The sequence below is a fragment of the Triticum aestivum genome, chromosome 3A (genome assembly GCF_018294505.1).
Source record: "Triticum aestivum cultivar Chinese Spring chromosome 3A, IWGSC CS RefSeq v2.1, whole genome shotgun sequence".
In the NCBI taxonomy this organism is placed as follows: domain Eukaryota; kingdom Viridiplantae; phylum Streptophyta; class Magnoliopsida; order Poales; family Poaceae; genus Triticum; species Triticum aestivum.
In genome coordinates this window covers 590,758,585-590,782,911 of record NC_057800.1, presented here as the reverse complement: position 1 = coordinate 590,782,911, position 24,327 = coordinate 590,758,585, and the positions used below count along the sequence as shown (strand labels likewise).

The 24,327-nt window shown below is 44.3% G+C and overlaps 1 long non-coding RNA gene across 3 annotated transcripts; it reads right to left on the bottom strand.

Moving 5' to 3' along the window:
* Nucleotides 1-3,234: 3,234 nt before the first annotated feature.
* Nucleotides 3,235-7,146, bottom strand: LOC123062437 (uncharacterized). 3 transcript variants are annotated; one of them, XR_006429676.1, is made up of 6 exons: nt 6,607-7,146; nt 6,024-6,119; nt 5,807-5,933; nt 4,679-4,834; nt 3,855-4,493; nt 3,235-3,454 (listed from the first exon to the last, which is right to left on the bottom strand). It is a non-coding gene; the product is annotated as an uncharacterized lncRNA (long non-coding RNA). The 3 variants fall into 3 exon arrangements; XR_006429677.1 differs by having other exon boundaries at nt 3,855-3,925; nt 4,399-4,834; nt 6,607-7,145; XR_006429675.1 differs by having other exon boundaries at nt 3,855-3,925; nt 6,607-7,139.
* Between the last annotated feature and the right edge of the window lie 17,181 nt (nt 7,147-24,327).

The following is a 24,327-nucleotide window of genomic DNA, read 5'->3' as shown; positions in this document are numbered from 1 at the left end:
TCAAGAATTCACCCGATTAATCAGTTAACGGGCCAGTTAATCCCTACTCATAGCATGGCCGAATCGAATAACCCTATTCGTCACGTTAACTTGTCAGGCCGATTAATTTGCCAGTTAGACTGATTAATCAGTTGTCATGCCGATTAATCCCTTCTGGCCCATTAACTGGTGGGAAAATAAAGCCAAAAGTTTTGTCCCATAACCACTTCCGGCCCCATGCTGCTCCTTAATGGATAGGATTAATAATTTTACCTCCTCTCTATGCTTTTCATATGTGTATGGCAGCATATTTGGTTTGGAGTTAATTACACTATTAGTACATAAACTTGCAGCGCGGGTCCAGTTTCATACAAAAACTTGCAAATTGACTCAAATAAGCCCCTAAACGTACTTTGCTGGAACACGCTGATACAAATTAGTCTAAAACCTACCCGTCAGATGAGAGGCACGCACCGGTCACCTTGGTTTTCATTTCTCAACGGCTCTTTCGCGTTTCTGTTTCTTGTTGTCGATGGTGCGATGGTCGCCGGGATGAGATCGATGCTGGATGGAGCCGCGTCCTCACGGCATTGGCGAGTTTCCACCGGACTACAGTATGAAAAATTACCTTCTTTCTTCTATATTGGATTGTCCCCTGTATTGGCATCTCTTATCTCTATGGTTTTCATCCGGTTTGATCGGTGGTATATTCACCCACATGTGGCTTTTCTATGGTGCGTATGGTTGATAATCAGGCGTCGGTAGATGAAAGGCATTGTTTTGTGGTATTTCCGCCCGCTTGTCATTGCGTATTGACACCGGTGTTGGGTGTGATGTTCAGAGTTGCAGAAAGTAGTGTTCTGCTACAGTGGAGTTGTTGTTGTGTGCTCATAATCTTGTGATGTGATTACTTTCATAGTTTTGTGACTGAAACAAGTGTTGTTTAAATCTTTTCACTACCACTATTTTACATACCTCAGATGAACAGGCTAGAAACCTGCACCGTGCGTCAAATCCTTATGTACAAACTCTAAGAACAGGGCTACAAAAATGCCCACAATTCTCCTTCTCAATGTCACAAAAGTCAGGGCAATACTCAAATGGTGGAATAAACCCATCAAAATCATACTTGGTGGTCATTTGCATTTGACTCTACAAAAAATTGTTGAGTTCTGCTCAAAGTCTCATACTATTGGACACAAGAAATTACGAATAGAAAAGCACCTCTGGATTTTTTGGGCCGAAATGAAGCTCAGATGTCACCCACCATTCTTTAGTACAACCGTCGCCAAGGCCGCCATCGGGTCCGACATTGCCACCGCTGCTGCCCATGGGCCATGCACCTACGAAGAGGGGGTTGGCTATCCCCCAACAAGGACGTAGCATCACGGTGAGCCACGTTCTTCAGTCCTTGCCGTGGTCCTTGCCACTGTTAAGGGTTAGGGATTTGGCTTGAGGGGAAGGCTGCCTCGGTCGAGTGTGAATTTGTGGGAAGAACAGAGAGAACGACTAGGGATTTGGCTAGTGTGTGGCGAACAGAGAGGCTGGCTAGGTTACTGGGGGATCTATTTACATCATACAACAATGGGGGGTTCCTGTATATTAACCTGGATGTGGGCCAAGTTCCTAGAGCCGACGTGGCAGGTTTGGACTAATTTATATCGGTTTGTACCCGTAAAGCAAGTTTAGGGGCTAATTTGAGTCATTTTGTAAGTTTTTGTATGAGATTGTACCCGCGCTCCAAGTTTATGTACCAATAGTGTAATTAACTCATTGGAATACTACATAGCTGGGAGCATGAGAGTATGGTATAATACATTAAGAAATCTAGATATATGTTGGATAGTTTCTATTCAATCTACCGATTAATGGTCAACCGATTAATCCAGGTAATATGCCGATTCACCGATTAATCGCTACTCCTAAACTTACCGAGCAGCTACCAGTTAACGATTTCTTGAACATTGATTCATTGTATATAGTATTAAAAAAATGTTTGTGTTATTTAGGTTGTCATGATCAAAATGCTTTGTTAATAGAGGTGAATGCTTGAACTAGTGATATATAGTTTGAGTAGTTGATCTAAGTAAATTTTCCATGACTATGGTTATATGATTATCGGTCTTAATTTTTCCTATATATATGCTTAGATAAATTTTATTTGATTAATGCCAACTAAAGTGATGAGTATAAATAACAAGTAAGAAAGGAATAGAAATGTTGAAAGTTAAGTTTGTGCAAGTAGAACTTTGAATGAAGTTGATCTGTTGTTTCTAAGTGATATGTGATGCATATTATATGGTTGCATAAGCATGGCATATATTGACTCGAGCATTTTATTTCAAGTTAAACCTGATGATAATTGAACTTGAATGTAAAGTTGGTCGGGTCATGGTGCCACTGAATCGGGCTGACACATTTGCCTTTATGGGGAGGCCGTTAGACGTCCTGTTGTCATGCCTTTTGTCGGTACCTCCAACGAGGGAAGGTTATGGGCATGCGTTACCCTGGCCCGGTAAGCAGACATAACCTTGTGGACCTGTTATTCTTATGGTATCGTGTCCCCGTTTGGGACTGTTTATTTGCCACGACAGTGGTAGTTTTGCCTTTGCTAGGCTGGGTCGCCCAGGACTGAGCCCAGTGGGGAGTTGGTCGGTGTGGCCGTAAGAGTGTCATGGCAATTGGAGAGTTCTGTCGGAATGCCGTTGGTCCACCCGAATGGGAGTGCGAGTCCATGGGTTCTGTGGTGTGGGTAAAGTGCGCTACCTCTGCAGAGTGTATTAATCTATCGATAGCCGCGCCCACGGATAACAATACAAGAAATCTGTTAATACATGACAGTCCTTAGCCATCATAGATCAGCCAAAAACTGTCATGCGTGTCCATCCTTGACAGACTTGAGATCCGTCATGTATATCGCATCATAATTTGACATTGTAGCTATCATGACGGTTCTTGGCCGTCGTGGAATTGCCTCAGGCCCGCCCAAGCCCAAACTAGGCCGTGATGGAACAGTTCGTCATGGACCAATGCCATGTGGCTACCTACGTGGACACTATTTTTCATCACAGAAACCGTCATGGATTTAGGATCAATTTAAATTTGGTCCCATCCATTACATTCAGCCCAATTTTGATCAAATATGCCTTTACCATAATGTGTTCCGTAAATCATAATGCCAATTTTGGACGAGGAAAATATTTCCAAAGTACCATATGTTACACAAATCACTCAATATGCAACCATCTATAGGTATGTAGAACCTAGCAGTTTATAATATCCTCCATGAAATGATAATATACACCATATATTGACAAAATCACTCAATATGCAACCATCCATAGGATTAGGAACCGGTACAATCCAATTTACATTGACAAACATATAACTACAAAGGTTGTCACTCGTGTTCTTGTTGTCAACCCTCCTGATGGCAACTATATGGCATGGCGGATTCTGATGGACAGCAACATACCTACCATATTCACAACAACATTAGACATTTGTAGATATGAGTATATAGGAGGAGAAATCCCTACAGATGAGAATAACAAAGTATCTAGTATAAAACAACAATAAATTGAGTGACTAATACATGTGCATAGTACACAAATAAACAGGTTTAAACCTCTGTATTCTTACTGTAGGACTCCCACAATGTAACAATGTAATTTTCTTCTTAGATTTAGATTAAACTTATTTCTGGAATACATATTCACCGGTCTGCAGGAGACAACAAGGATAGAAAAAGAAATGCCTAGGGAGAAAACTCTAAATAGAACATGTTGACATATTCATATAGTAACAGAAATCATGTCTCCAAGACCTAGGGGGGAAATCTAAACTGAATCAGATCTTCATAGAAGGCCACATACCATAGTGTCTGTACTTGTACCCTGCGGTTTGCCTCTACTTGGTACCCTGCAGGTTGTCTGTACTTGTTATCCTGCATGGTACATGATACAGAAGAAATTCAGAGAAAATTTAGGGTTAAAGATTCAGAGAGGAAGCGGTCACCAGAGAGAAGTGTGCCGAATGAAAGTCAAACGACTAACAAACACACATGACAAAACTCAAGTACTACAGTAGCAGAAGTTGAGGCCATATAAACCCACTAACAAAATAATGCTCAGCATTTCTAAACAAAGGACAGTAGTATGATTTGTGTTTGTCCATACAGTAGGTTGTTGGTTTGAAAGGTCAAAGATAATGCTCAGCATTTCCTAATTGACATTTCAGATTAGATCTGGAAATTCTGTACATATATTTCGAAGGTAAAAGTTGAGTTTTTGCCAAGGTCATCTTCATATACCATTACTGTATATACACTGCCAGTCAGCAATGAGGATTGGTTTTAAATTTCTTAGATTTGAGAAGTAACCCCTATTTACTAAAATGCAGTTTCGGCGAACTACTCACTCTTGAAACAAGATTTGGAGCTATCATGTTTACATGAACGCCTGATCCAATCAAAAAGTAAACAGGCCAAAAGGCCTACTCACAATGTTACCTGCCTGATACAATCAAACATTCAGTTCTGGGTGCAATATAGAAAAAAACAATATTACAAAAAACTTGAAAAGCATGGAAGCATCATATATATTGTGTATTAAAAATTTAAAAGCTACAAGTAAATGTGACACTAGAGTAAGGATTCCTTCTTATTACGAACAGGAAGAGCAAAGAGGTTGTAACTTACTCTGTCTCCACTAGATGATCACTTATTTCCATTTATTCTCCATCAACAAGAGCTTAAGGAATGCGAAAACAAGGATCCGGTGCCTCTTCCATACTAACAGCATTACTGGGACCATGAGGAACATCATTCCCAGCATAACAATCACAACCACAGTGCCTGTTCATATAGCATGACATGCAAATAAGTATGGCATAATCTGCAGAATGCAGAGTGCATTATAAAGGTTGAGCTCCACTTGCTTTTAGAAGTTTACTAGTATGGCATAATACACATATATGCAATGCAACTTCCAGATTTACCATGAGATTTAGGAAACAAAAATTATTGGGATAGTAGATCCAGTAATAACTTCCAGACACAAATTTTAAACATGAGGACATACAAATGCAACACATTCTCTGGTTACCTACCATTGCATATACACGATTGCCAACAGCTGCAGCACCTACCTTATCCCTCTCATTTCAACAAGAGAACAACTTTTCTCAAGCCTAAAACAACACCAAATCGAGCTAATCGAGCCCAAACAGCACCAACATCCTAACTAACCATGGACCAGGATCAGGTTTAGCTCAATGGCCAGGGTCGCAATGCAAGTCGGCCACCGCCGGCGTGCGGCAGAGGAGGTCGCCACCGACAGCACAAACACACTCTTCACTGAACAAAAAAATGTACACTTGTCCCAGCACATGAACCGAATTTTATCTATCAACCAAGCTTAAATGATCGAGTCTATCTCATAGTTGGTTTTCAAGTAATGGTTCTTTTCTTCCAAGCAAACCAGAAAACTGATTGGTAGAGTACAGAGTGGGTGGTGTTTTCTCATATAAAAATGTACAGAGCAGTAGAGAATAATCAGGAATGGTAGAAAGTAATTGGTATGCAGAGTAAATGTTAGCAATCAACATTTTGTCAAAATAGACATGTAACTATAAAAATACCATTTGAGATTTTACATAGCATGCATCCACCGTGAACAAAACAAACAACTCTATCAAACTAGGAGGAACTAGGTGTTGCAGCAAGCAATAAATTAAATAAAAAATGGAAACAAGCGCACACACACTAAGACGATGCAAAAAGCACAACGAAGATATTTAAGGATCAACAATGATATACACACGACACCTGCATGGCCGATGCTTGCACGATTCTGCCATGATAGTGCCAACAGCGAGCATGCTCACAAAGGCGTTGTTGGGGAGGGAACATCGTTCATAGGCCGTGCAGCTACTGTCATGTGTGAGGGAACATCCTTCAAGGATAGGAACATGAGGACAAAGAAGGGTGCATAGTTTGTAGTGCTAGCTAATTATTTTGTACTACAGAAGTAGTTTCAACTGACCTTTCTATATTGTATCCTTTGTTCTTCACAAGGCTCTATTTTATAAACACCTTTTATGTCATCAACAACACCCTCGACTTTAGCTATCTCCTCCACCTACAGAATAATAATTAGAACTTTAATCAAACTATTCCATGGAGAAAACAAATAAATCTTCTGATTTAGTAGAAGTATCCACTATAGTTACTCCTGCATAGGATTCCCTCCACAATTTATTCCAGCTTTAAGCATCCCATCTTTTCAGTTACATATATACTCTACATCATACTTTTATCCATCTCAATGATGTATTTGTAAACTAAATCGACACACATAAATACAGCACGACCTCAGAAACTATGTAAGCACCCCACATATATCTATTAGACATACATGTTGATGAAGAAAGGATGTAAATATAAATCTCTACATTAAAAATATCAGTCGCATCAACATTTATGGAAAACATGAAACATAATACATCATCTTGCTATCTTTCCGAAACAATTATTCCCAGCCACAAAAGTTATTTCACTGCAAAGCACTATCCTGACATCCTAAATGGATAATTTTTCAATTAATGGAGAGTGAAAGAGCTTATCACCTTCACAGCGAGTGGTCTGGCGAGGTCACCTGTGGCGATGTGGATAAGGCCGAGGAGTGCCGAAGAAAACAGTGGCCACCACCTCCTCTCCCAGCGCAAGATTGTGAAGAAGGGGGAGCGTCAGGGCATCCATCCTTGTCCTGGGCAGCGGGTAGGCTTCAACTTCCATCTAGCCGTCCTAAACCACTTTCCTCATGACCACCGCGCCCATGACGACGAGCAGGGGGCTTCCCTTGACATAGATCTAGGAGCGCCGCTACGGCCGCCCCATCGCGGAACGGAGGAGGCTACACAGGGGGAGGGGGAGCCGGAGAGAGTGGAGGTGGTGGCGGAGCGAGAGAGGGTGGGAGACGGAGGTGGAGCAAGAGATGGTTGGCGCGGCGGCGCTGGAGATCGGCAGCCAAGCGTGGAGGGAGGCTGGACATGGATCTAAATCGGAAGGTGAGAGGGAGAGGAGTCGGCGGCTCTGGGTGGAGGTGGATAGGGTTTTCGCGGTCGAGGGAGAGACGCGAGGCTGTGGCCAATATGATCGTGGGCTTTGGAGTTAAATGGGTCGAAAAGATTTAACTCCGTGCATCGACGACTTGAATGTTTTCCCCTCCGCGCGCTTCTGTTTTGGACTTTGCCGCGTAGATGACTTGAATGTTTTCTCCTTCGTGCGCTTTGCTTCAATCAGTTTCGTATTTTGGTGTCTTTGCCCTTAGCCCGGTGAATCGTACTAGGCTTGATTCATGTTGGCCTCACGTGTCTGTATACTACATAAGTATATTTCATCATTCATTTTGGTTCCATCTATTTTGATTAGGATCGTTGAGTTTTTTTTGAAATTTTGCAAATTCAAATTACAATGTAACTCATATGACTCTGCCACATTAGCAGGAGCAATTCGTGTTGTTACAGAGGGTGTATGAAGGGGGAAGCTAGGCCTAGCTAGGCCCAGTTGGTCGATCGATGACGGTTTTCGTGACGGTACCTCCAAGTCCGTCATTAAGGGGCTACCCTTTTTGGGCCTAGGCACATCTTGCTGGTCGGTGACGGTTTCCATGACGGATTTACAGAACGTCACCAGGAATCCATCACGGATTAACAGGTTTCTTGTAGTGTAAGGGCCCAGTTCGTAAGTAAGTCATACCATGGATCAACTTTTAATAATAAAATTTGCACACTAAGTAATTTGCATTGCACTGGTTGGATTATGATGATGTTAGTGAGACTGACTGTTGTGGTATCACTCGTGATCCGAGATTGATTGCTGTTGGTTACGAGGTAAGGAGTTGAACCAAAGTGTGGTTCCGTTCGTGCTTCGCCGTGAGCACTGTTCAGTTGCGAGGCAACCTGTTGGTAACAAAGTCCGAGTGACTCGATGCACAAGTTTGGTTTCACTGCATGAGTAGCATGATGTTGTTTGCATTTAACTTGATTAAATGTCATGATATTGTTTGCCATTATGGTTATGTTTGCTGTGAGCTTGCAAGTACATTCAATGTACTGACCTGGCGTGTTATGCCAGATTTCAGGAAAGTCTAACTGGATCGGACTGCTTCCATGTCTAGACCGTGTCCACATCGGTGTCCCTATGCTATGGAGTCCTGCTACATCGTTGTTCCGCTGCCATGTAGATGTTGTGCTCGAGGCCCCCTTTATGTTCACTTAATAATGTACATATTGTTTAGCGGCACCGAGTGTGCCGCTTGGCCTTGCAACTTGATGTAATGTCACGCTATGCTTCCGCTAGTTTCAATAAAGCGGTGATTTCTATACCAAGATGTTGTGTGTTGCCAGAAGACATGATCTCAGGGTTGGCAATGCAAGGTAAATCGGTCGCTCTGAGCCGGGGTGCCACATAGATAGACATCCGTCTAGTCATCTAAATGATCGCGTGATCCATATCAACTAAACCATGTCCGATCATCACGTGAGATGGAGTAGCTTTCAATGGTGAACATCACTATGTTTATCATATCTACTATATGATTCATGCTCGACCTTTCGGTCTCAGTGTTCCGAGGCCATATCTGCATATGCTAGGCTTGTCAAGTTTAACCCGAGTATTTTGCGTGTGCAAAACTGGCTTGCACCCGTTGTATGTGAAGCTAGAGCTTATCACACCCGATCATCACGTGGTGTCTCGGCACGACGAACTGTAGCAACGGTTCATACTCAGGGAGAACACTTATACCTTGAAATTTAGTGAGAGATCATCTTATAATGCTACCGCTGTACTAAGCAAAATAAGATGCATAAAGGATAAACATCACATGCAATTAATATAAGTGATATGATATGGCAATCATCATCTTGTGCCTTTGATCTCCATCTCCAAAGCACCATCATGATCACCATCTTCACCGGCTTGACATCTTGATATCCATCGTAGCATCGTTGTCATCTCGCCAACTATTCACTACTAGGAAAAACACTACCAGTAGCGTAGGTTTTTTGCATACCAGTAGCGTGGGTTCCCGCACTACTACTACGACGCTATAGCAAACTTTTAGCAGTAGCACATTTTTTACCCGACGCTACAGCTAAAAAAGTTAGTAGTAGTGTGGTGCCACCAACACTACCACTATTCCAAACCTACGCTACTACTATCTAACTACTAGTAGCGCCCCCTTTACACCTATGCTACTACTATCCAACTACTAGTAGCACCACATCTTTTCCCCACGCTACAACTAACTAACCAAAAAATAAAAATAAAAGTCATATGCAATATTCATGGATGGAAATCAAGACACGTCCAGTGTGAATAAACTAAGTTCACAGAACCATCTTAGCACTTGCAACATTCATGGATACAACATTTAACATCTCAACTCGAGATCTCGAGATCCCATTTAACATCAGATGCAAACCACTATTCCAATTCTCTAGATGCATCTACCAAGTTTCGGAGTTGAAACATCGGTGGATTCGAGTAGTCCCTCCCGACGGACGGTGGCGTCGAGGTCCTCCACCTCGGCGACCTCCGGCGTCGCAATGACCTGGGCGATCATTTGTGCGGCGCGATCGTCGGGCTTCACGATGAAGTCTGCCTCCAAGTGGTTGAAGAGCACGACGCCCACCAGGCCACAGTAGTCCACGTCGATCACCCCTGTGCCCACGTCGGAAAGTGAAAACTTGTTAGTTCGCATCCGCATCCGCATCCAATAGGGTATTTTCTTTCTTTTTAGAACATGCACATGAATCAATAGTAATGCATAATAACAAGAAAAAATAACCATGAACCCTAAATAAAAAGATCATTCTTTGAGCCAGGTTGATAGTTTCGAGGCACAGGAAAGGATAATATTGGTAAAAGTCTTCATTAAGAAGAAAAATGGACTGAGATTTCTCAAATGACATTTTTTTCACCAACAATGATTAATGACGAGGGACGTAAGATTTATCTGAGTAGCATCGTCATACCCTCTGATCCTTGCAAGAACTTAAAGGCCAAGGTTCTTAGCTTTCTCCCCTCTGACTAGCACAAGTCCAACAGCACCATCGATGTACATTGAATAATAAGAATAGCACTAGAGTTACACTCAAAGTAAACATTGCTTTGCATAATTTATATTAACCATGGAGAGAGCGTAAAAAATTATCTACAAAATAATCTAGCTTCAATACACTCTTAAGATGATACATATACAACATAGTGTTGTTGCATACTACATACAAAAGGTAGTTTGACCATGTAAAAATAAAGCTACAATGCTACACTAAGAAGTTTTGGAATCTTGGTAACAGTAATTCTAGAAGAAGCAGATAGAAGCATGTATCCATCTAACATCCAAACTTATCAGGACATCAGGATGTTTTAATTCAAACAATAAATGAACAGGCAGCCTATATGCTTTTTTCTACAGATAAAATCTCTTGTAGAAGCAATCCATCTATTTATTATGTTATCACTAAAATAGTAGGAAAAATGTGCATCTATGCTTAACTTACCGTCAGCTATACTTTTCTACAAACAAATAGATGGCCATTCAACTATACTTTTCTACAAACAAAACCTCGTGTAGAGGCTCCGAAAAGGCAAGAGCAGACACATGAAAACTAGCAGAAGCAGATAAAATGTGCATCTACTAACATTCTTCTCATCATAAGTTTTAGGAGTTCAAGGATGAATCAAAGATGAACAAACGACATGCTTATCTGCAAAGAAGAAACACTAGTACTAGAGGTCCCCTGCAGACTACTTTCTTCTAGAGTCCCATGATTTTCCAAAACAAAATGAAAACAGAGAGGATAAGTTATGTATTTAGTTTCATGTTCACAATGCCATCTATGTTGAACTGGTTTTGGAATCTTGGTAAAACAATAATTCTAGAAGAAGTAGATAGAAATATGCATGAACCATCTAATATCCAAACATATATCAGGAGGACTTGATGATTCTTTAGTCCAAACAATAGATGACCAGCTCCCGATATGCTTTTCTGAGTCATGCTAAGTCTGAATCCCAGGAGACACCAGTAGCCCAGATAAGATTCCGCGTGAATTACTATGGTTCTAAAAGCTTGTGGCATCATGCACAATTGGAAATCACAGTCCTGAATCTAGAACACCGCAAGAAAACCGCTAGCAGTCCTGAATTGCTAGTCCAGGAAGCAAGTTACGAGGCCACAAAAAAGTTGAATCCTACGAGGCACACCAGCAGTCCAAAGCATATTACTCCATGAACCACTATTATTCTAAAATCTTGTAGCATCATGCATGATTGCCAATCATGGTGTAGACTATGCACTTGCTTAGTCGATTCTAAACTTTGTTGTACGTATATTAATACTAAACCACTAGCAGCCCCTATTGAATCGTAAACAACTACACATACTGCCATTTGAAGATAAAAAGGACCACTCTATGTCCAACAATTACTACTACTATAGTGGTGATTAACAAGGACCAGTGTCACTCTGTATGTCATATGTAATTCTGTGGAGAGGAAATGAATTCTCTCTCCCTCTATGTCGGTCATTCTTGTATATGGCACAAGATTTTATTTTTTTGATCAAACACTGCACAGGCTTTTTTTGATCGAACTGTAACGCCCTCGATGCGGCTATATCTCCCACGTGTCGAAGCACGACTTAGAGGCATAACCGCATTGAAAGCAATGTCGCAAGTGAGGTAATCTTCACACAACCCATGTAATACATAAAGGAAAGAGATACATAGTTGGCTTACAATCGCCACTTCACCCAAATAAATGAATAAAGCATTACATCATCCAAATACAATCAGGGTCCGACTACGGAACGAAAATAAAAGAAGAACCCCAAAAGCGACAAGGTCCCCGATCAACCCCAACTGGGCTCCACTACTGATCAACTAGAACGAAACGACACAAAGGACAAGATCTTCATCGAGCTCCTCCTGAGCTGGGTTGCACCAACTGCGCGGACTCATCGGCACCTGCAAACTGGTTTTGGAAGTATCTGTGAGCCACGGGGACTCAGCAATCTCGCACCCTCGCGATCAAGACTATTTAAGCTTATGGGTAAGGTAAAGGTATGAGGTGGAGCTGCAGCAAGCGACTAGCATATATGGTGGCTAACGTACGCAAATGAGAGCGAGAAGAGAAGGCAAAGCACGGTCGATAAAAGTATGATCAAGAAGTGATCCTAAACAACCTACGTCAAGCATAACTCCAACAACTGTGTTCACTTCCCGGACACTGCCGGAAAGAGACCATCACGGTTACACACGCAATTGATTAATTTTAATTAAGGTCAACTTCAGGTTTTCTACAACCGGACGTTAACAAATTCCCATCTGCCCATAACCACGGGCACGGCTTTCGAAAGTTCAATCCCTGCAGGGGTGTCCCAACTTAGCCCATCACAAGCTCTCACGGTCAACAAAGGAATAGACCTCCACCCGAGACTTTCCGATCAGACTCGGTATCCCGGTACAATAAGACATTTCGACAGGGTAAAACTAAACCAGCAACACCGCCCGAATGTGCCGACAAATCCCGATAGGAGCTGGACATATCTCTTTCTCAGGGCACACTCAGATGAGACAACCTACGAGTAAAACCAAACCTCAGGTTTCCCCGAGGTGGCCCCGCAGTCTGCTCGGTCGGACCAACACTCAAAGGAGCACTGGCCCGGGAGGGTAGAATAAAGATGACCCTTGAGTCTGCAGAACCCAAGGGAAGGTGGTAGGTTGTTAGTGCAAATGGTAAAACCAAGGTTGGGCATTGCTGGAGGAGCTTTACTTAAGGCGAACTGTCAAGGGGTTCCCATTATAGCCCAACCGCGTAACGAACGCAAAATTCGGGAACATAACACCGATATGACGGAAACTAGGGCGGCAAGAGTGGAACAAAACACCAAGCATAAGGCCGAGCCTTCCACCCTTTACCAAGTATATAGATGCATTAATTAAATAAGATATATAGTGATATCCCAACAAGTAAACAATGTTCCACCAAGGAACGATCTCCATGTTCCCACAAGGAACAAACTTCAATCTTCACCTGCAACTAGCAACGCTATAAGAGGGGCTGAGCAAAGCGGTAACATAGCCAAACAACGGTTTGCTTGGACAAGGTGGGTTAGAGGCTTGGTTCAACAATATGAGAGGCATGATAAGCAAGTGGTAGGTATCGCGGCATAGGCATAGCAAAAGAGTGAGCAAACTAGCATAGCAAAGATAGTAGTGATTTCGAGGGTATGACCATCTTGCCTGAGATCCCGCAAGGAAGAAGAACGAGTCCATGAAGAAGACAAACGGACGTAGTCGAACGGGTCCTCACAAACACGACGTTATCGGAACCAACCCGAAGAAGCAACACCGGAAAGAAGCAAACAACATAGTAAACAACCACCACATAAGCATGGCACAATGCACAATCGAGTATGATGCATGTCCGGTTTAATGGGGCATGGCATGGCAAAGTGCACAAACAATCCTACAAATTAAGTGGAGCTCAATATGCATCGGGATGCATATTGACAAAACACCACATCAATTATTTAGTTCTCTCTCGTTTATGTACCACAACAAAACTAAATGTTGATTAACATGGCAAGAGGTGAAGCATGACGAAACTACCTACTCTAGGCAAGTTTAAATGAGGCCAGAACAACAACCAACAAGTCCGGAAACTCCTCATGTGCATATTTTAAGGTTTGGTACTTTTCTGCCCTAAACACAATTTTAAAGTTGTTAAACATGCAAGATGAAAGCACCGTGTTAAACTAGGCAAAATTCTACCCCATTTACATATAAAGTTTATTAAAATCGGAGTTACAGTTATTTAGTTATGAATTAAATCATTTTAACATGGCATAGGAGCAAATTTAAACAAACATCATTTTAGACATTTTAAACATAGATGAAAGTTGGATATTATTAATCTACACAAAATTTTGAGCAAGTATCATATATAAAACATTTTAATCCGATGCAGGGTTAGTGAGGTATTAAATGCATGAACTAGGAGGACTAATCTGCAAAACTGGCAATCTCTGGATAAATGGGCAAAAACGTTCCGCAGAAAAAAAACATGAATCGGGCCGAATCTGGCTGGCCCGATAGGTAAAAAAACAAGAGGGGGCGCTGGGGTGTGGGCTCACCCATGGGCTTGGCCCGGAAAGGAGGAAGTGAGGCAGGCCGGCGAGGAGGTGGGCCACCGGAGCTGGGCTGGGCCCACGCGATGAAGGAGGCAGCGCGAGCGGGTGTTCGTCCTCCTCCTGCTCGAGCAGGGGAGGCGGCCATGGCAGGACGGCGCCGGCACCAGTCGGAAGGGAGGCGAGGAGAAGACCAGAGCAAGGCGGGAACAGGCAGATCCGGCCGGGAACCGGTGGATCCGGCCATCGGCGGCGGCGGGCGGGGTACTAGGCGACCCGAGGCTCCATGGCGGTGGTAGCCATGCGAAGGAGAGAGATGGCATGAGAGAGAGCACGGGGAGGAAGGGAAGAAGGCCAGGCGGTGAGGGGCTCGCCTGAGAGATCATCGGCGGCGGCACAGCGGGCCCCGGCGATGAGCTGCAGCCTCGAGGGGCTCCTCCCCTCAAGCGGGAAACTGGAAAGGCTGCGGGGAAGCTGGCGAGGTGGAGCAGGACACGTGGCGCGATGCCACTGGCTTGGAACGGCGGCTCTGCTGAGGTGGCGGCGCGCGATTGGCTGGTGTGAGGTGGAGGCTGGACGCGTCCGGCGGGCGCGGACATGTGCGGCGGCGGAGTGGGAAGAAGCTAGGGTTTGGACTGCGCGAAAAAATCGGGGAGAGCCACATATTTATAGGTAGAGGGAGCTAGGAGAGTCCAAATGAGGTGCGGTTTTTGGCCACGCGATCGTGATCGAATGCTCTAAATGATGGAGCAGAGTTAGGTGGGTTTTGGGCCAAATTGGGGGGGTGTTGGGCTGCAACACACACGAGGCCTTTTCGGTCCCTCAGTTAACCGTTGGAGTATCAAATGAAGTCCAAATGGTACGAAACTTGACAGGCGGTCTACCGATAGTAAACCAAGGCTGCTTGGAAAGTCTCGGTCCAATCCGGAAATGTTTAATACCCACACACAAAAGAAAGGTAGAAATGACCACCGGAGGAGAACGGAATGCCGGAATGCAAAACGGACAATGGGGGAAAAGCTCGGATGCAAGTTTTGAAAACATGATGATGCAATGCACATGATGACATGATGAAATGCAACACGCAAGCAAATGACATGGCAACGACAGCGAATAACTGGAGGACACCTGGCACAACGGTCTCGGGGCGTTACAACACTCCACCACTATGAGAGGATCTCGTCCCGAGATCTAGAATGGCACCAGAGGGAAACGGAAGAGAAAGAGAAGAGGTAAAACTAAGTTGCTTTTTTTTTGACAAACGAGTGAGAGCAAAGAACCTTGTAAAGGTTAACCCATTTCGAGAAAAAGAATAATGGAGATGAAAAATTTGAAAAACACTCCGTTAGAAAAGAGGGATAAAGAACATTGCGAAAAAACCTTGAGGTTGAAGGGCAAGATGTATATTGAAACCACTCTAGTTAAAACAAGATAGAGAAGGATTAAGAATGATATAATTTGAGCAGCACTCCGGTTAAAACAAGATAGAGAAGGATTAAGAATGATATAATTTGAGCAGCACTCAGTCTGAGAAGGGAGGCAAAACTTGGCAGAATGGAAAAAATTCGAAAAGCAGGCACGACACTCCGGTTAAAAGGATAAGGACGAAAAGAACACGATCCTGACAAAACAAGAAGATGGGTTGCAGAGAGTAACATCAAAATGCCTCCGGAACGAAAGAGTAGAGTAAAGATAATTGAGACAAACGAATGTAGAAGACAATGCCAACTTCTGCTACAAAAGAGCCTGAAAAGGCATCTTTAGGAGAATGGTTGAACGGAGTTGTTGGAAAACCAACAACGAAATTAATAAGCTTGATATGGTCTTATGGAATACAACTCAAATTATGAGGTGACAACCCGCCACTCACGGGAAAGAATTAGATTGGAATAAACAAGGAGACGAGAAACTCATTTCACCGGAAGGATAAATGAAGAACTTGGGTCATTTATAAGCACCATGGATAGCAACAAACCTTAGGGAAGGTTTAGGTTAAGTATAACCCCAAGATAACTCCAAAGAAGAGATTGATGGATTTAAAATACCTCAACCTTGACCACATGTGAATCATGAGACATGAACTCAAATTATCAAGAATGACATAATACCACCTCGAATGATACGGTTGAAAGAATTGCACTCCAGATTGCAAGATGAAGAATGTTTGAGCTCATTAGAAACGAATATCAATGAAAAACTTCGAGAAGGAATTAAATCCTTGATGAACCATCATGTAGAACCTGCATGAAGAACTCCGGTACACAAAAGGTAACGAAAAGAAAGAGAAGTTGAAAACACAAGGTAAAACCTTGTAATGATTTAGATGAATCTCCATGGTGAAATAATTGAGAGAACTTGGAACTCTGGGAAAATAAAGATGAACAAAAGAAATCAAGAATTAGATGAGCCTCCGGAATAGGGAATTAACCACTTGGATAAAACAAGAATTAGAATTACATTATGCTTATCCTTCACCAATTAATTGATGACAATCAATGGATTCGACATATTACTTATTCTCGTAGAAAAGACTAAGATAGATATAGTGCCAACTTGAGAAGGTCTTCAAAGAACAACCGGTAGAATTTGGAAAACAACGAATGAGTTGATATGATAACCATGGACTAGAATCTTGATTAAACCACCGTAAGAATTGGAAATGAACGAAGAGAAGTTAAAGAAACACCGGGAAGAATTATAAAATGAACGAAGATGCTTGAGAGGATTTAGATACATGAGAACGAAGAGATCACAAACCTATTAGAGGATATTCGATTGATGCACCGGCAAGATAGGAGAATGATAACTAACAGCTGAGAATGAATAAACCTGAATTGATGGACTCCGGATAATCAAACTGAGACGACTCTTGAATTACTCCGGATAGGTGAAAAGAATTCTCATGATCAAAACAATTACGAGAGGATGGCAACAAGCTAGCACCACGAGTCTTGAAGAGAATGGAGCAAGATTAAGAGAAAAACTTCTTCGGTCTTCAAAATCCAAGAATGACGACGAGAAACACCACCATGAATTATTGAGGCACTCCGGAATTAAAATTGGAAAGGTTGAACCAACGATGATAAGAATTTGAAAGATCTTGGAGAAAACATATGACTGATGACAATTCATTCTTACGTCAAACTTTAGAAAAGAATTTGAAAAGCTCCGGAAAATAAGAAGAGTCAGGTAAGATCCTGGGAAAAGACCTGTGGGTTAGGGCCCACTCAAAAGGAACACCATAGAAATGATTTAAAAGAGAGGATTGCTCCGGTTGAATTAAATGACATGAATGAGATAACAATCTCGAAAGAGCTTGAAAGGATCTTGAATGACAAGACGAGCCTTTTGAGAAAACTTGAGCACGCCGGAACAAATGAATAGCGAGAAGTGAAAGATTAAGAATTGCACCTGCATGAGAAAGCATTGAAATGAGGAAAGGATATGATCAAACACCAAAAGCTTGATTTGAATCCACCGGAGAAGAAAAGAATGGAGAAAGAAGAACGAGTAGAACATCTTCATGAGAAACACCGGGTAAAAACATTGAAGGAAAAGAATGGAGAGACTTCACATCAATAAGATGGATACTTGATCAAGAATTCTGAATCCTTCAAGAAAACAAGGGTGGGAGGGTGGGAAAACACCGTTGAGAACGAAATGAACACCGTTGAGAAGAAATGATAATTGATCTTGCTGATGTTGAAATGATCGGATCCACTTGAAGAGAGACACACCGGTTGAAAAGGATTGGCAAGACAATCTCGATTATCTAGAAGGATTAGTATTCACATCGGAGTACGAGAACACGATATGGGGAAGGTATGGAATCAACACTTGACATTGAAGCAACTTGAATACCACAACTCAAAACAAAAACAAAGGGGTGGCTTGCAGAATAAGCCAGAACAAACATATGATAGAGATTTCGTCCGAAGTTTTCGTGGTGGGGCCTACACGGGCTCGATCATACAACACCATCATGTACAAGGCAGTGCACATGACATACGAAGCGACCCTGAGTCGGCATAGCCAAGGACTCTTTAAGACACAACGAGACCACTGTAACATCGACCGTGAATAGGTGGACCACTAGACGTCGAACCCCAATTTCATATCATACATCTGTCGGAAAAAATCCTAAGAGCTACTTGAATTCCCACTTATAAACTCCCGAACCTTTCCGATTATGCAATCAGGTGTTGGGGATACAAGGGAAGCATAATATCTCACCCAAAACTAGCAAATCCTACATCCAGCTGTATCCATCCTTCAACACATAACCAAGAAACCTTCGGAAATCGCCTACCTCAACCTTCGAAAAGCATCCGTTATACAAGTTATGGCGATACTCCCGAACTCCCGCCCCAGTACTGGGTGGTGTCGAGGTTATCTCACCAACGAACTGCATAAAAGAGATTTTCGATGTCGGCGTACTAGACTTAGGTATTCCAGAACTGCAACGATAAAATTATGATGACAACACCTCAGAGCTCAACTCCCCGGGACACTTCCACAAAATCCCTGACAGGAGGCACCAAGACAATGTTCTCATCATAAAACCATCGGAACGATTCCAAGATACCCGCATGATCCTAAATTTTTTTTAGTGAAATTTGAGAAGAGAAGAGTCAAAACTCTACGTCAGGATGCCTTACTAGAGCGATGAGGAGACTGGGAAGTAAAAAGAATTCCTAAACTCTCCGATATATAATTCCTAAATGACTCAAAACATTTTTCTAGACACAACTCGGCTGCTAAAAACGATCAATCAGTGGGGCTCCTAAGGTCGGGGAAGGCTCTGATACCAACTTGTAACGCCCTCGATGCGGCTATATCTCCCACGTGTCGAAGCACGACTTAGAGGCATAACCGCATTGAAAGCAATGTTGCAAGTGAGGTAATCTTCACACAACCCATGTAATACATAAAGGAAAGAGATACATAGTTGGCTTACAATCGCCACTTCACCCAAATAAATGAATAAAGCATTACATCATCCAAATACAATCAGGGTCCGACTACGGAACCCAAATAAAAGAAGAACCCCAAAAGCGACAAGGTCCCCGATCGACCCTAATTGGGCTCCACTACTGATCAACTAGAACGAAACGACACAAAGGACAAGATCTTCATCGAGCTCCTCTTGAGCTGGGTTGCACCAACTGCGCGGACTCATCGGCACCTACAAACTGGTTTTGGAAGTATCTGTGAGCCACGGGGACAGCAATCTCGCACCCTCACGATCAAGACTATTTAAGCTTATGGGTAAGGTAAAGGTATGAGGTGGAGCTGCAGCAAGCGACTAGCATATATGGTGGCTAACATACGCAAATGAGAGCGAGAAGAGAAGGCAAAGCAAGGTCGATAAAAGTATGATCAAGAAGTGATCCTAAACAACCTACGTCAAGCATCACTCCAACAACCGTGTTCACTTCCCGGACACCGCCGGAAAGAGACCATCACAGTTACACACGCAGTTGATTCATTTTAATTCAGGTCGACTTCAGGTTTTCTACAACCGGACGTTAACAAATTCCCATCTGCCCATAACCGCGGGCACGGCTTTCGAAAGTTCAATCCCTGCAGGGGTGTCCCAACTTAGCCCATCACAAGCTCTCACGGTCAACGAAGGAATAGACCTCCACCCGAGACTTTCCGATCAGACTCGGTATCCCGGTACAACAAGACATTTTGACAGGGTAAAACTGAACCAGCAACACCGCCCGAATGTGCCGACAAATCCCGATAGGAGCTGCACATATCTCTTTCTCAGGGCACATTCAGATGAGACATCCTACGAGTAAAACCAAACCTCAGGTTTCCCCGAGGTGGCCCCGCAGTCTGCTCGGTCGGACCAACACTCAGAGGAGCACTGGCCCGGGGGGGGGGGGTAGAATAAAGATGACCCTTGAGTCTGCAGAACCCAAGGGAAGGTGGTAGGTTGTTAGTGCAAATGGTAAAACCAAGGTTGGGCATTGCTGGAGGAGCTTTACTTAAGGCGAACTGTCAAGGGGTTCCCATTATAGCCCAACCGCGTAAGGAACGCAAAATCCGGGAACATAACACTGATATGATGGAAACTAGGGCGGCAAGAGTGGAACAAAACACCAGGCATAAGGCCGAGCCTTCTACCCTTTACCAAGTATATAGATGCATTTATTAAATAAGATATATAGTGATATCCCAACAAGTAAACAATGTTCCAACAAGGAACGATCTCCATGTTCCAACAAGGAACAAACTTCAATCTTCACCTGCAACTAGCAATGCTATAAGAGGGGCTGAGCAAAGCGGTAACATAGCCAAACAACGGTTTGCTAGGACAAGGTGGGTTAGAGGCTTGGTTCAACAATATGAGAGGCATGATAAGCAAGTGGTAGGTATCGCGACATAGACATAGCAAAAGAGCAAGCCAACTAGCATAGCAAAGATAGTAGTGATTTCGAGGGTATGACCATCTTGCCTGAGATCCCGCAAGGAAGAAGAACGAGTCCATGAAGAAGACAAACGGACGTAGTCGAACGGGTCCTCACAAACACGACGTTATCGGAACCAACCTGAAGAAGCAACACCGGAAAGAAGCAACCAACATAGTAAACAACCACCACATAAGCATGGCACGATGCACAATCGAGTATGATGCATGTCCGGTTTAATGGGGCATGGCATGGCAAAGTGCACAAACAATCCTACAAATTAAGTGGAGCTCAATATGCATCGGGATGCATATTGACAAAACACCACATCAATTATTTAGTTCTCTCTCGTTTATGTACCCCAACAAAATTAAACGTTGATTAGCATGGCAAGAGGTGAAGCATGATGAAACTACCTACTCTAGGCAAGTTTAAATGAGGCCGGAACAACAACCAACAAGTCCGGAAACTCCTCATGTGCATATTTTAAGGTTTGTTACTGTTCTTCCCTAAACACAATTTTAGAGTTGTTAAACATGCAAGATGAAAGCACCGTGTTAAACTAGGCAAAATTCTACCCCATTTACATATAAAGTTTATTAAAATCGGAGTTACGGTTATTTAGTTTTGAATTAAATCATTTTAACATGGCATAGGAGCAAATTTAAACAAACATCATTTTAGACATTTTAAACATAGATGAAAGTTGGATATTATTAATCTACACAAAATTTTGAGCAAGTATCATATATAAAACATTTTAATCCGATGCAGGGTTAGTGAGGTATTAAATGCATGAACTAGGAGGACTAATCTGCAAAACTGGCAATCTCTGGATAAATGGGCAAAAACGTTCCGCAGAAAAAAAACATGAATCGGGCCGAATCTGGCTGGCCCGTAGGTAAAAAAAACAAGAGGGGGCGCTGGGGTGTGGGCTCACCCATGGGCTTGGCCCGGAGAGGAGGAAGTGAGGCAGGCCGACGAGGAGGTGGGCCACCGGAGCTGGGCTGGGCCCACACGACGAAGGAGGCAGCCCGAGCGGGTGTTCGTCCTCCTCCTGCTCGAGCATGGGAGGCGGCCATGGCAGGACGGCGCCGGCACCGGTCGGAAGGGAGGCGAGGAGAAGACCAGATCAAGGCGGGAACAGGCAGATCCGGCCGGGAACCGGTGGATCCGGCCATCGGCGGTGGCGGGCGGGGTACTAGGCGACCCGAGGCTCCATGGCGGTGGTAGCCCTGCGAAGGAGAGAGACGGCATGAGAGAGAGCACGGGGAGGAAGGAAAGAAGGCCAGGCGGTGAGGGGCTCGCCTGAGAGATCATCGGCGGCGGCACAGCGGGCCCCGGCGACGAGCTGCAGCCTCGAGGGGCTCCTCCCCTCGAGCGGGAAACTGGAACGGGCGCGGTGGCGGGGATCCGGGCCTGCGCGGGCCGGCCGTGGGCTCACGGTCCCGTGCGGCTGCGGGGAAGCTGGCGAGGTGGAGCAGGACACGTGGCGCGATGCCACTGGCTTGGAGCGGTGACTCTGCTGAGGTGGCGGCGCGCGAGTGGCTGGGGTGAGGTGGAGGCTGGACGCGTCCGGTGGGCGCGGACATGTCCGGCGGCAGAGTGGGAAGAAGCTAGGGTTTGGAATGCGCGAAAAAATCGGGGAGAGCCACATATTTATAGGTAGAGGGAGCTAGGAGAGTCCAAATGAGGTGCGGTTTTTGGCCACGCGATCGTGATCGAACGCTCTAAATGATGGAGCAGAGTTAGGTGGCTTTTGGGCCAAATTGGAGGGGTGTTGGGCTGCAACACACACGAGGCCTTTTCGGTCCCTTGGTTAACCGTTGGAGTATCAAACGAAGTCCAAATGGTACGAAACTTGACGGGCGGTCTACCGGTAGTAAACCAAGGCCGCTTGGCAAGTCTCGGTCCAATCCGGAAATGTTTAATCCCCCCACACAAAAGAAAGGTAGAAATGACTACCGGAGGAGAACGGAACGCCGGAATGCAAAACGGACAACGGGGAAAAAGCTCGGATGCAAGTTTTGAAAACATGATGATGCAATGCACATGATGGCATGATGAAATGCAACGCGCAAGCAAATGACATGGAAACGACAGCGAATAACTGGAGGACACCTGGCACAACGGTCTCGGGGCGTTACACAAACTCAGGCTTTTATTTCAAGTGGTGGAGCAGGATCATGAATATAAAGCTTTTATTCTCGAGTGGTGGTGGAATGCAATGGAATGGAAACAAGTTCAGGCAACACAACATGTAGGGCACTCAAGACACAAATTGTGCAGGCAGGGACAAAAAAAATCACTACTGGAATGTGAATGAAAGAAAGAAAGAAAAAAATTACTACGCCTGAAGAGTTTGTTTTTTCAGCGGGCAGGATGGGTATACATGTGTGCCTTTGAGTGCATGATGCATGGGTTTCTATATTGTATAGACATATATCACTAGCTAGTGAGGACAAGAACAAAAGGCTCCCTCACTTTTTTCCTGCTCGTGCACTGAAGCTTCTTCTTAGTAGTAGTATTTTATTTCTCTATCAGAAGAGAAAAACAAGTTTCTTTCTTCAGTGAGATCATCTAGTACTAGTACGGAGTGAGTACTTGTTTTTTGTTCATCTATCCATGCATTGATCTCGTCCAGTGATCTTGTGGCTGGCTGGCTAGATTTACGGTGTGTCTTCCCTGGGGGCGTGTTCATGTGGGACTTATTCGCATGGATCAATGAAAAAAATAGGATACGATGGCCTAGGGTCTTGCTCCAGGACACATGCCTGGCCTGGTACACATGTTTGAGCAGTTCCAGGGAGGGCAGAGCACTCAAGAAATCAGCTCAGCCTGGAACTGCAAGATGGACACGATGTGGATGGATGCACTTAGGAAATTGTGCAACGGTAGACAGCTGCATTGGATTCAGTTCAAGACACGATGCTACTCAATTGCCTTCCTCCTCAGAACACATGCGCCCACGACCCTCCCATCCCGCCTTCCTCCTCAGAACACCTGCGCCCATGACAGAAAAAAAAATGTTCATAATCCCCCACTTCACATAAAGAAGGAGCACCGACAGGCAGGTGTGGAGAACCGGGCCCGTGCCTTGCACCAGGCGGCGGCGAAGGCGGAGGCCGCCGACGCGGAGTGGGCGGAGGCCATCCACGGGGGGCGAGAGCTCCAGCGCGCGGAGCAGCAGGAGGAGGGGGCGAGGGTGATATGGGCAAAGGTGCAGGCCTTGAGGCACATATCTGACGGAGGGAGGGAGGGAGGGGCGGAGCTTGAGGAGCTTGGGGGCGTGTTGCGCGCAGCCGGAGCTCGCCGGTACCGGCCGGCATGGGTGGTGGCCGCGGCGAGGAGAGTGGGGTAGAGGAGGTCAACCGAGGGGGTGGGGCTGAGGGTCACGAGAGAGAGAAAGAGTTTTTTTACGGATTCGTGATAGAGAGGGTGGGGGAGGGGGCGTGCGTGGGGTGTGGTGGTGGGCACGCTCGGTAGTAGCGTGGGGTATCTCACCTCGCTATTGCTATTCGCTTAGTAGTAGCGTTGGTTTTACCACCCTCGCTACTGCTATGTCCGGTCCGCAGGAGATATTTACTAATAGCGCGTTTTTTGCCATGCGCTACTAGTACATATTTACTAGTAGCGAGGGGTCAATGTGGCGCGCTACTACTAATTAGCAGTAGCGTGGGTCAATATAACGTGCTACTAGTAAGCTCTATCTATAAGCTATTTCCTAGTAG